This window comes from Tenrec ecaudatus, unplaced genomic scaffold, assembly GCF_050624435.1.
Source record: "Tenrec ecaudatus isolate mTenEca1 unplaced genomic scaffold, mTenEca1.hap1 Scaffold_3800, whole genome shotgun sequence".
In the NCBI taxonomy this organism is placed as follows: Eukaryota; Metazoa; Chordata; class Mammalia; order Afrosoricida; family Tenrecidae; genus Tenrec; species Tenrec ecaudatus.
Genome location: NW_027459182.1, coordinates 22501 through 35000, shown reverse-complemented (window position 1 = coordinate 35000; position 12500 = coordinate 22501).

Sequence of the window (12500 nt, the reverse complement as noted above, 5' to 3'; positions counted from 1 at the left end):
CAGACGGGGAAAGCTGGGGGGGGCAAAAGCGCCGGGAAAGGCGGAGGCGAGGCGGGGACTCGGACCCCATCACCACGCCCCCCACACGGTCCCAAGCCGCGGAGCCCCAACGCCAACCCCCCGAACAGCACCGAAGCTCCCCTTCCCCCGTCCGACACGCGTTCGGGCCACCGTCCGGCCCCAGGTGCACACTCACCGGGGAGCGCTCCCGTGGCGCGGCGAGAGGGAGCGCCGCGCAGGCGCGCGCCCTGAGCACAGGACACTCACGAGGATGGGGCCGCACACGCGGAGCCCCCGGCGCCGGTGGCCAGGCCGGCCCGATTAGAACCCTCCCCCGGCTCGGAGGGGGGAGGCTCGGGCCGCGGTAGGCAAAGATCTGCGCGCGGCCCCAGCGCGGGGCCGCGGGACGCACGGGCAAGAGCATCCTCGCCTAACGCGCAACATCGGTTGCTACGCGCACAACAGGAGGGGCGGCGACTGGGGGGTCCGGCACCCCAAGGCACCCTCGCGGATCGCTAGAGAAGGCTTTCTCACCGAGGACGGGTCGTCCCCAAACCCCATCGTCGTCCCGCGCTGGATGCCACACCCAGGGCGCCTTAGGGAGACGCCGCGCGGGCCGAGGGCGGGGGGGTCTGCGGTATAGGTAATGCGTCGTCGAGCCCTCCGAGGCCTCACGCTCACAACACGCGACTGTCCGCCGGTCAGCCTTGCCTGACAATCACCAGGACCCGCGCCGATCTCGCATCGGCCACACCACCCATCGCCACTCTCGCAAGGAGGGGCCGAGAGAGGACCGCAGCTGCCGCCGAGGGCTCCCAGAAAGTCGCGCACCCGGGTCCCTTCCCTCACAAACCAAATTCAGGGCCAGATCCGAGTTACTTTATAGCAGAAATTTGGGACCCCGCAAGGAACACGCGCGCAGACGCAAAAGGGCCACGGGTAAAATCTTTTAGAATCTTTTGAGCTCTTTGACCGCCCCCTGGCCGGGCCTTCTCAACCCGACGGGGGCAGCACTAAATGACATCTACGCGCACTTTACACGTCCAAGCAAGGGCACACACAAGCCCCGGAAAGGGTTAAGAGCCCCCCCCTTAGGAGGAGGGGCTACCGCACTCTAAGGCGGCCCCTTATCGGGGACACATCTCTTCGCGGGGCTCCCCACAACCGCGACGACGCGACGGGAGCCCCAAACGGGGTTTTTGCGACTTCCCACGAGACACCGGGCAGACACAGCATGCGACCTCCCAGCCCGCTCTCGCAAGCACTCCCATGACGGGGGAGATCTCACATGTGTCCAGGGTTAAAGGCGAGATGACACGGCTTCCCAGAGAGCGCTGGGACACACGGCAGAGAGTGCAACGCCTCCGGCGAGACGCACCCAACCCCCCACGGGGTTCGACACACCGTCTCGACCCCCCAGAGTGCTTCCGGCTCCAAGAGAACCGGCACAGCACGCACCCAACGGCACCAGGGCGGTGGTGGGCCAGAGGGGTAAACGACCAGATACGGGAACGACACCGCGGCTCGGCCTCAGGCACCTGAAGGGACAACCTGGAGCGCTCCAGGGGCACCGGCAAAGGGCCGATCCAGACACAACCCCGTGCGGACCTCGGCAGGTGCACGGTGAAGGAGGAGGGAAAGACCATCCCCACCACGGGGAAGACCCATCGCCAAGCAAACGAGCGCGGGATGGCCGCTCGGGCCGACAGACCCACGCACGCCCAGCAAGCCCACGCCGTGAGGCAAGAGGAGCGAGCGTGCGAGGGCGAACCGGATTCCGCACCCCTGCCTCGCCCACGCACCGACAAGCGAGTGGTGGGAGAAGAGGCTAGGGGCCCGCGGACAGAGCGAGAGGAGCGGTCCCATTCGCCATGAATGTCCGTCCCTCGTCTGGCGCGGCTTAGGTCCGGCTCGGGAGAGCGCGACAGCACCACATCGATCGGGGTTGCGTTCAAAATCCAAGTCACTCGAGAGAGACCGAGAGGAAAAAAAACAAAATACCCTGTCGGGTGCTGGGGGAGGTCAGGGAAGGAAAAAGGCCCGGTTTCTGCCTCCGCCAGACCCACACCCAGGGCCACTGAAGGACAGCCGCCAAAAGGACACGGAAAGTGCCTGACACGGGAGACGGAGCCCATGGGACGTGGAAGGCGCTCCGCTAAGCGTTGGCACGGCTGCCCGGGATGCCTGCAGCGGGCAGAGAGCGCGGGGAGCACAGAAGACCCATCCCGCCAACCTCTCTGTGAGTCCCGCTACCCTCAAGAGCACTGGAGGCCAGAGGAGCACAGCACCACAGGGTCGGGACACAGCTGGACTCGCGAGAGCCGGCGCACGGGCCTCAAAGCGGGCGACTCACGCGGGATCAAAGGGACCGCGCGCCACGGGCCATCGGTAACCCAAAGGCGACCCAGGGAACCAACGCACACGTCCAGAGCATCAAACCGACCTCTTCAGTGAGCGCCACTGAAGATGAGCGTGTCAGCACCTATCTGGTGGCCCAAAATGACCGAGTTCAGCGAAAGAAATACCGCGCCAGGAGACGGGGTGGTGGCTTCTCCCCACGGGGCACCCCCCGGAACCGCGTTTCGGCCAAAGGCCTGCCACAGTGACCCCATAGCACTCACTCCTGGAGGTCCTAGGGCCCTCTGGTCAACCTCCTGAGAATCAAGGGTGGGGGGGGGAAGAGGGGCAGCGTGCCCTCGCGCGACGCAGGTGCCGCACACCGGAGGTCCCGCACATCGGCGCGGCCGGCCACCGATGTGGAAGCATATGTGAGGAACTTGGACATTTTTCTTAGGCTCCGCCCGAGGAGCCAGGGGACTCGGGAGTCGCCGAGGAGCGAACCGCCACTCGCCGGGTGACCGCGAGCCACCAAGGCCGGTCCCTGGACCCAGAGTGGGGACTTGAGAAACCCTCAAGCGCCGCCTGCCATGTTGCCGGGCGGGCAGTGTCCAGGCCCGGGTAGTAAACACCGAATTTCCGTGCGACTGAGCCACCAGGGCCGTTCCACGGGCCACAAGTGGGTTCCTGGAAAAATTCAAGCACCGCTTCGGGCGGTCCGGCCTCCGGACGGGTGGGTGGGTGGGTGAGTTTCGGGCGGCTGAGCGCCCTGTGCTGGTCGACCAAGTGCTGACCGACAAACACCAGCGACAGAGGCGGCAGCGAAGCCCGCCAACCCGTAAGGCTGCAGGTACAAGCTCGGGCCACCGCTCCCGGGCCGGCGCTCTGTCACCGCCGGGACGACACAAGTGACACCGCCGGCGTCCTGGAACTCTGGGGCCGGCGACACAGGCCGCTCCGGTCCCATCGCGTTGGCGACAGAGCTCCGGAGAGAAAGTGAAAGTGACCGCTAGGTGGCGGACGACAACCGGCAGGAAGCGCGGCGGGACGAATGTGCGTCGCTAGCCGGCAAGAGCGCGTCGTCGGCCGGATAGTCGCCTAACTTAGACCCGGCCCGCCGCCGCAGCGGCCGCCGCCGCCGGCGTCCTGGAACTCGGGGGCCGGCGGCGACACAGGCCGCTCCGGTCCCTTCGCGTTGGCGACAGAGCTCCGGAGAGAAAGTGAAAGTGACCGCTAGGTGGCGGACGACAACCGTCAGGAAGCGCGGCGGCGGGACGAATGTGCGTCTCTAGCCGGCAAGAGCGCGTCGTCGGCCGGACAGTCGCCTAACTTAGACCCGGCCCGCCGCCGCCGCCGCCGCCGCCGCCGCCGCCGCCGCCGCCGCCGCCGCCGCCGCCGCGCTACACACACACACACACACACACACACACACACACACACACACACACACACACGTGTTTGTTTGTTTGTTTGTTTGTTTTAAACAAACAAAAGTACATTCAACATTCTATAAAAGGTCCGAGGAAGTCAGTCCTCACACAAAAGTCCATTGAGCCCTTGGGGAAGTGAGCAGAAAATGAGCCGACATGTGGAAGACCCCTGACGGACAAGAGCAGATCCAAGTCAAATGGAAAGCCATCTCTTCCATCCATCCATCCATCCATCCATTGTGTCAAGCACACTTGCTTTCTGCTTGAGCCCTGGGTATCAGCTCCTCATTTTGCCCCCTCACTCCCTGGTCCCTCTTCCCTCATGAACCCTTGATAATTTATAAATGATTAGTATTTTGTCATCTCTTGCACTGTCCAATGTCTCCCTTCGCCCACTTTTCTGTTGTCCATCCCCTCAGGGAGGAGGTTGTTATGTAGATCCTCGTACATCGGTTCCCCCTTTTCACCCCCACCCTCCCTCCATCCTCCAGTTGTTATCGTCACCGATCCCGAAGTGATCATCTCTCCTGGATTCCCGGAAAGCCATCTGAAAGGAGATTCAGTCGACAATGGTGATTTCATCTGCCTGTAAAAATAGACATACGTCTGGCTCTCGAATACCTTTAAAAGTGTTTTTAGGGAGTAGGGAATTATGAGACCGGCTCTTCCGTCTCAAAAGTTTGCCTGCCGGAGAGACACAGGAAAGAAAGTTGTTGTGATTGCAGAATGCTCTGTTGTGTCTAGTCTAGTCTAGTATTGCCACGATTAGAAAATCATCATCATCATCACCATCATCATCATCATCAAAGCTACAGGGAAGAAGAGAATGCTGTAGAATCAAATGGGATGACCATTGTCGTCCTATTATTCTGAGTAGGATAGGATGGCGGCATTGTTGGTATGACATGCGGCTGAAATGCAAGTTTAAATGGTTTAAAAGCAAAACAAAACAAAACACCTGATCTTCCCCCTACAACCAACCAACCAACCAACCAAAAAGTTTGGGTAAGAATTGGATTGCATTGCGGGGGTGGCAGGTGATGGGTGGGCGTGTGGGTGTTAGGTGGGATAAGGAGAACTCAGGTAGGATAGTCCTCAGTGGCTGCTCTGAATGGAAATCGATCATCACTCCTCAAGGAAGGGCTAACACACACACACACACACACACACACACACACACACACGGTGGTCATGCATCATCTCCTGACTGCTTGGGGTCAGTCAGAGGTTCCTGGAGCCACATTGTAAGCTCTTCTTCGGATGGTTTCCCCCACCCCACCCCACCCCCTGCAACTGTGATCTCCCTGGAGAGGAAACCTGCCGCCGCCGCTGCCAGCCAGTCATGATGGGTTTGGTGGCAGTTCTGTCCCCTTGAGAAGAATTGTAGCCCCGGTTGGTTTCCAAGACAGTCCAAAAAGCCACACACTCCAATCAATCAAACGAGCTTTTAGTGAAAGCCAGCGGGTGAATGGGCAACCCGGGAGGAGTCAGTGGGTCCGGAGAGCACAGCAGAACACACTCAGCTTTTTAGCCACCATCAAACCACCAGCAGGGTGATCAATCGTTGACACACGCAGTTCAGTTCCTCGAAGTGGGAACGTTTGGGGGAGAATTCCCAATGTTTGCAGTCCTCAGGCTGAGGTGTCCCTAGCCACTGCTTATCTCAAAACTGCTTGGTCGGGCGGACCATGTGCGTGTGGGTCAAGCCTCAGCCAAAATGACATGACAGAAGCCAAATTCAGCAGGTTATTTATCAATTACTAAGGTGTTTCAGCCTGCCTGCACACACCCCCTGTACCCCCCACCCACCTCCAGCCATGGCCCATCAACCACTTAATCAATAAGTGGTTATTGATCTATACATTGGATTTTTGTTTGTTGGATTGGAGGGGGGGGGGTGTCTCTTTCTGTCCCACCGTTAGTTACTTACAACATGTGGTCCCAATCAATGGGAGAGGGGGTGTCTCTTTCTGCCCCGGCATTAGTTACTTACAACATGTGGGCCCAATCAATGACCCCTCCGATTTCGGCAGAAAGACATGACAGGATCTATTAAAAGATGGAACGAGGACAAACGGGTGCATAAGCAAATGTGGCGAAGAAAGCTGATGGTGCCAGGCTATCAAAAGAGATAGTGTCTGGGGGTCTTAAAGGCTTGAAGGTGAACAAGTGGCCATCTAGCTCAGAAGCAACAAAGCCCACATGGAAGAATCACACCAGCCTGTGCGATCACAAGAGGACCTGATGCAAAGGGATTAAGTGGAGAGCAAATGCTTTGAAAATGATTAGGCCAAAGAATGTACAGATGTGCTTTATATAATTATGTATGTATATGTATGGATTGTGATAAGAGTTGTATGAGCCCCTAATAAAATGTTTTAAAAAGAAAAATACAAAAGTATGTAGGACAACAGGAAAGTGGGTGAAGGGAGACGCCCGACAGTATCAGAGATGACAAAATAATAATAATTTATAAATTATCAAGGATTAATGAGGGAGGAGTATCAAGGAGGGAAGGGAACCATGAGGACCTGATACCAAGGGCTCAAGCAGAAACTAAATGTTTTGAGAACGATGATGGCAACAAACGAACAAATGTACTTGACATAATGGCTGGCTGGCTGGCTGGCTGGCTGGCTGGATTGTGATAAGTGGTATGGGCCCCAACCATCCCGGTAGGAATGAAATCTCCTAGGGGCCTTCATGGGAGGACTTGTGTCTCCCAAATGCTGACATCCGCAGAAGGGGGAGTGTGTGTGTGGGGGGGGGGAGGGGAGAATCCTCAGGGGTCCAGGGGAAACCTAAGACCTGCAGGCCTGCCGCCTAGCTCCCTTCCACCCAGCCACCCAGCAGCCCCAAGCCCGCCCCCTCACCCACCCACCCACCTGAAAAGGCTCAGAAGGAAGGAAGGAAGGAAGGAAGGCAGGCCGGGGCTTGATTAACATATGAAGCCAGCTCTTTTAGCATCTCAATCCCCTGGTCTCTGGCTAGAGAGCCACCGTTGGCCTCAGGGCGACCGGTTTTTCGGTTTTGTTTTTTTCATTCTGTTGTTCATCTTAGTTTGGACTTTGACCCTAACTCGGGCAAGTGAACTATAGGTTGCTTGTGTGTGGGACGCCCAGGACGGGATGGGGAAGGGAGTGGGGAGCGAGCGGCGATCGATCCAGAGGAGCCCGTCGGGAACTGCAACCCCCACCCACCCGCATGGTCACGGAAGAGGGAGGCCTGAGGGGTCCTCAGAATCGCGGCTGGGTCCTGCTGGCCCATCTAGCGAAGCTGGAGCTTCCAACCGCCAGCACTGGGACTCAGTCCAAAAGCGGCGGCTCCGATCCCAGAAAATAAACACACACACCGCCCTCGTGAATCTCTAGCAGTTGTCGTGATGAGACCAGGGGGCGCACCGCCCTATGAGCGGAGTGGATTGGGAACCAACCGAGTGCTTACAAGGGGTGAGGGAGAATTTGGCAAACATCCTAGGCACCCGGTATGTGTGTGTGCTTTGTTTGTTGGATGGCTAGTCAGGTGTAGGTAGGGTGTGTGTGTGTGTGTCCACCCCCCCACCCCTGCAAGTCATTTGACCGGGTCTCCTGTTTTTATTTTTTAAAGGGGGAAAAGCAAAAACTCAAGAATATAGGAATGGAATGGAAGAGGGGAAGAAAGAAACTCTTCTTCAAGAGGAGGAAAGGCCTGAGGCCTGACACTCGTCGGTCGTAGAAAGACTTGAGAGCTTTTTCATGAAAGTCAGGAAGAACGCAGGCAGGCAGGCAGGCAGCGAGTGACAGACGGTGGGACAGAGGGAGGGACTGATGGAAGGAGGCTGCCCAGTGTCTAGGCCGCTAGAAAACACACGTTTGAAAGGAAGGAAGCTAAAGAATATGGACAAAGGTGCCTGCGTGAGGAAGGAGGGAGAGTCCTCATCTGAGCACTAGCGTTACAAGATGGACCGAGATCATCTCACCCCTGGGGCAAGGACAACAGCAAAGTGGGTGAAGGGAGACGTCCAACAGTGTAAGACATGACAAAATAATAGCCACGGAAGGCACGCTCAGGGACAGTGAGTGAAAGTCCAAGATCCATCCGTTTTTGAGTCTGCATGTGAGCGAAGTGGATTCAGTTGGAGCTTCCATTCTAGGCTGATGGTGGGAGAGAGACCTAAATCCATTTGAAGAAGTGGGTTCTGCCTGCCTCCATGGGTCCTTTTTGGCTTCTCACGGGAAGGCAGACTGATGGACAGGCGGGCAGAGTGTGTTTTTACACCGTGATTCACAAACACACACACACACACACACACACACACACACACACACCACATAACACACCACCACCAACCTGCCTCCCTCCCTCTCTCAGCCAGGGGAGGAGCAATCTGTCCTGTCTTCAGGAACTTCAAATCCCTGAAGGAAAAGAGCAAGAGCCTGGTGTGTGTGCGTGTGCGTGTGCGTGTGCGCACAGTACCAGGGCCACCAGGTCAAGTTTCAGGAGTGCCTTGAACCACGCTTTAGTCAATGCAATCGTGCAGCCGCAGCAGCAGCAGCAGCAGCAGAGCCACCACCTCTGCCCGCCCCAAACCTACTAGCTCACCACCCCTGGTGCCCTCTGTTTGAAGCAGATCAATCCCTTCAAACGGACAGAAGCATCACATTGTGTTTGTCACGCTTAGGTTTTATTATTCACTGCCTGCCATCGTGTATACGGGGATAAGGGGCTGAAGGTTCAAACATACGCCCTCCCTTCCCACCCTCCTCTCGCCACGCAGACCCTCTTCCTTTGTGAAGAGAAGTGATGGAGGGATGGAGGGATGGAGGGATGGAGGGATGGAGGGAGGCAGAGAGGGAGGGATGGAGGGAGGGGGGAGAGACAGACAGTCTGACACACACAGAGACAGAAACTTCACGCAGGAGAGCCTTCTCTAGGCTCTCAGAGGAAAGGATCGGAGTGATTGAGAGTAGGAGGGGGAGCGGTGCGGTGGTCGGCCCACCGGTAGCGCCACAGCGCGCATGCGCGCGTGACCGAAGGCTCGCCCGGACCGGGGAAATGCCCGACGATTCCCCCTAGCGGCGACGAGGAAAAAGACAAGATATCTTCTCCGAGGCTGCTGGTCTACCCACCTTTCGCGTCCGGGGGCGGCGGCCCGAGTTTGCCGGGCGAGGCCGGCCGCCCGGCCGGCCTCGCCCGGCAAACTCGGGCCGCCGCCCCCGGACGCTCCTCCACTCTTTCCTTCTCTTCTCCCTCGCCACTCTCCGCCGCCCTGGTCGACCCGAGCCGACCCAGGGACAGGGAGACAGGCGCGCCCGCGCGCCTCTTAGCCGGCAGGGAGAGACACACGGGATGCGCACGGCTGGCTGGCCCGCCCGCGCGCCTGTCGGGCAGCGGGGACACCCACAGACGCAGCACACACAGACAGACAGACAGACAGACAGACAGACAGACAGACAGACAGACAGACGACCCCCCCTCAACACGGCAGACTCGGCCAGGGACGCACACCGGGCCACCAGGTGAAGCGAGCGGGCGACAAGGGTCCAACCTCCCCGCCCTCGCGCCCCGTGGCCCGGAACGCCCGACCCGGGCACGCGAGCAAGCGAGCAGCGACACAAAAAAACCTTGTGTGTGTCAAGGGCCGACTTTCACAATGACATCACAGCCAGCCACCGATCGTGCTGCCTGCCTGTCACCTAGCTCCCCCTCATCGCTACCCTAACCTCCCCACCAACTAACTCCCAACTCTCACTTCCTTCCTACCCTACACCTACCTATGTGCTACCTACCTCCCCAACAACTCTCACGCTCACTCTCACTCTACCCTACCTATGCCCTAACTCACCTCCCCACCTAACTCCCACTCTCACTTACTCCTTCCTTCCTTCCTTCCTTCCTTCCTTCCCTATCCCCCACCCCACCTACCTAACTACCTACCCACCTACCTACCTACCTACCTACCCACCTACCTACCTACCCACCTACCCACCTACCAACCACACACAAAACGCGAAGTAATGTAACAGCTAATTTAGTCCACAACGATGCAATGCACCCGGGGGACGGGGGAGCGCGGCTCAGCTTGAATCACTTCCATTAAATAGTTAATAGCCTGGAACTCCTTCCTCTTGCAACGGCTGCTCCGTCCAAGGCCAAGGAAGCAAGACTGCAGCAGAGTCTTCCAGAGAGCGATGCATTCCGTCCAGCCGGAGGCAGCAGGCAGCAGGCAGCCAGCCAGCTGGGTCCCCCCACGCTTAGCCAGATCACCGAGCTCCAGCGACGTGTACCATCAACGCCAGCGGCACGGCAACGCACATCTGAAAGGGGGAGAAGGAAAAAAAAATCAAGCTTTAACGGCAGGATCCATGGGTCGGGCGCCCCCACACACAGGTTGTAGACATTAGCTCACAATTGGAGGCAGACAACTAGCTAAGGCAGTCACACAGTGGGGCAACACCGCCGGAGAGCGAGAGAGCCTGGGGCTTGCTGGCAGACGCATTTCTCTCTCTGCCCACCGGACCCAAACCACGACCTTATCACACTCCAACTCTTCTTAATATAAGGCCAGGTTTGGCACACACAGTAAGCCGGATCACACCGCCCAACATAGCACGCTCGCCACCCCTTCTATAAGTGAAAGGAAAACCTCTTCGCCACCTGAGCATGAACCCACCCCCTCCCGTGTGGGCCTCTCAATGAAAACCAAGGCGAGCAACAGAGACGGTGGCGGACGTGCCGTGCCGCGCCTCCCCTCCCGCAAGTCACATCCACCCGCCTGTTGGACATCAGGGCTTCGCCCGCCCCCAACCTCTCTGCCTTCCTTGGTAACCTAATGAAAACGCCCCGCCCGCCCGGGCCACCTTGACGTAATTAATACAGACCTCGCTAATAGGCGCCGCTGAACTTTTCCCCTGCCTGGTCCTTTGCAACACCCCCCAAGAATGTTCACCCCCGGTGGGGGGCGGGGGGGCGGGAAGGACAGCCAGCCCCCTACAACGAACCCCAGGTTCCATAGGCTAAATCGGACAGCGGGGGGGAGGGCCGCGGGGGAGGGAGAGAGAGAGAGAGAGAGAGAGAGAGAGAGAGAGATGGAAAATAACAGAGGCAGACACAGCTCAGGGGTATAAAGCTTGCTCACTCTCAGCTGCACCTGGTGGTGTCCCCCCCTCCCCTAGATTCAACGGGGCAGCCTAACCTTGCTCACTCTAGAGTGGGCTCAACCTCTACCACTACCACCCTGATCGGAAGCGAGCGGGGCCCTTCCTCCCTCCCTATGGTGGCACAAACAGTGGTGTCTGTCTGCTTGCTCTACAAGGCTGACCACCCTGAGGGAGAGTAACCCAGAACCTACCTTGGGTGAATGGCCTTTCAGTGGGATATGCCTACCTTGGGTGACTGGCCTTTCAGTGGGATATGTATGCCTGGGGCGGGGGGGAGAGACAAACTCGGGAGAAAGCTTGGCTTCCCACATTCCCCACCCACCAGGCTGACTTCTACGGGTGGGGGAGGGGGGCGAGGCTGTGGCCCTTAACCCACCTTTAGAAAAGCAGACGCCTTGCAAGAATAGGAGGGAGGGAGGGAGGGAGGGGCTGCTGGGTTTGAGAAGCGGCCAAGTGGACTCTGAACTAGAACTAGACCTCTACAGTCAGGGTTGGAGTGCTCGCTAGCTCGCTCGCTCGCTCAAACAAGACCTCTCCGACCCCTTTGGCTCAAGGTAGCCGCTGGGGTCACAAAGACCCACGCCGGGGGAAGGCGCACAGCAGCAGCGAGGATAGATACATTAGATATAGATAGATAGATAGATGGAGAGATAGAGCACATGTGCAAGGGCAAGCCGAATTCTACACCGCAGCCAGGCCCTCTTCCTCTGTGAAGAGAGCTGGTGGATGGATGGAGGGAGGGAGGGAGGGAGGGAGGGAGGGTTGAGAGAGACAGACTGACTGACACAGAAACCTCACACAGGAAGGAGGGCCTCCTCTAGGCTCTCAGAGGAAAGAGCCACACACTCACAAGCCATTCTCTCAGAAGCCATAAAAACAAATACGGAGCCAAGAGTGAACCTGATGCACGCGTCAGGAGCAGCGGCGTCACCAATAATTACTTAACGCTCTTAGACGTTTTCGAATGCTCGGTTTATTCACTGCAGACACACATCACACCAGCCAAAAATAATCCAAAGGATAAAAGGACTGGAGCAAGCAAGCGTGATCATAAGTATGAGCATAATAACAGCGCTCTGCACACGTATCATTCTAGCATCATAGTCCCAACAAGCATTGCCTTCATCGGTGCGTTCACCCCAGGTAGAGTTGGAGAGAGCAGAGCAGGAGTTGATGTCTCCTTGGTTCCTAGCTCTCTAAAAAGTCAGTGCCTGTCTGTCTCTACCCAGGTTTCAACGGACAACTTGGCTGGTTCTTTGACGTATTCACTGTCCCAGTCAAGTCTCTCTCATGGGGTTTCTCCACACTTTTGCGGTGGCTCCTCCGACCAGCTGCTGATTCTTGGCGATGGTCCAACTTCTTGGCTGGGCCCTAATGCCACACGTTATTTCTTCTCTGAAGTGGAGTTTCTTGTGTTTGCTTCTTTGGAGGAGGCTCAACGTCTTGCAAGGAAGAGCAGGTGGCCATTTGCTGGTTCCGGAGCTCTCGTCAGCGCAGGATTCCTGCTCAGTAGCGTGACTGGCGTGAGTGAGTGAGTGAGTGAGTGAGTGAGTGAGTGAGTGAGTGAGTGAGTGAGTGTATCTCGATGAAGTAA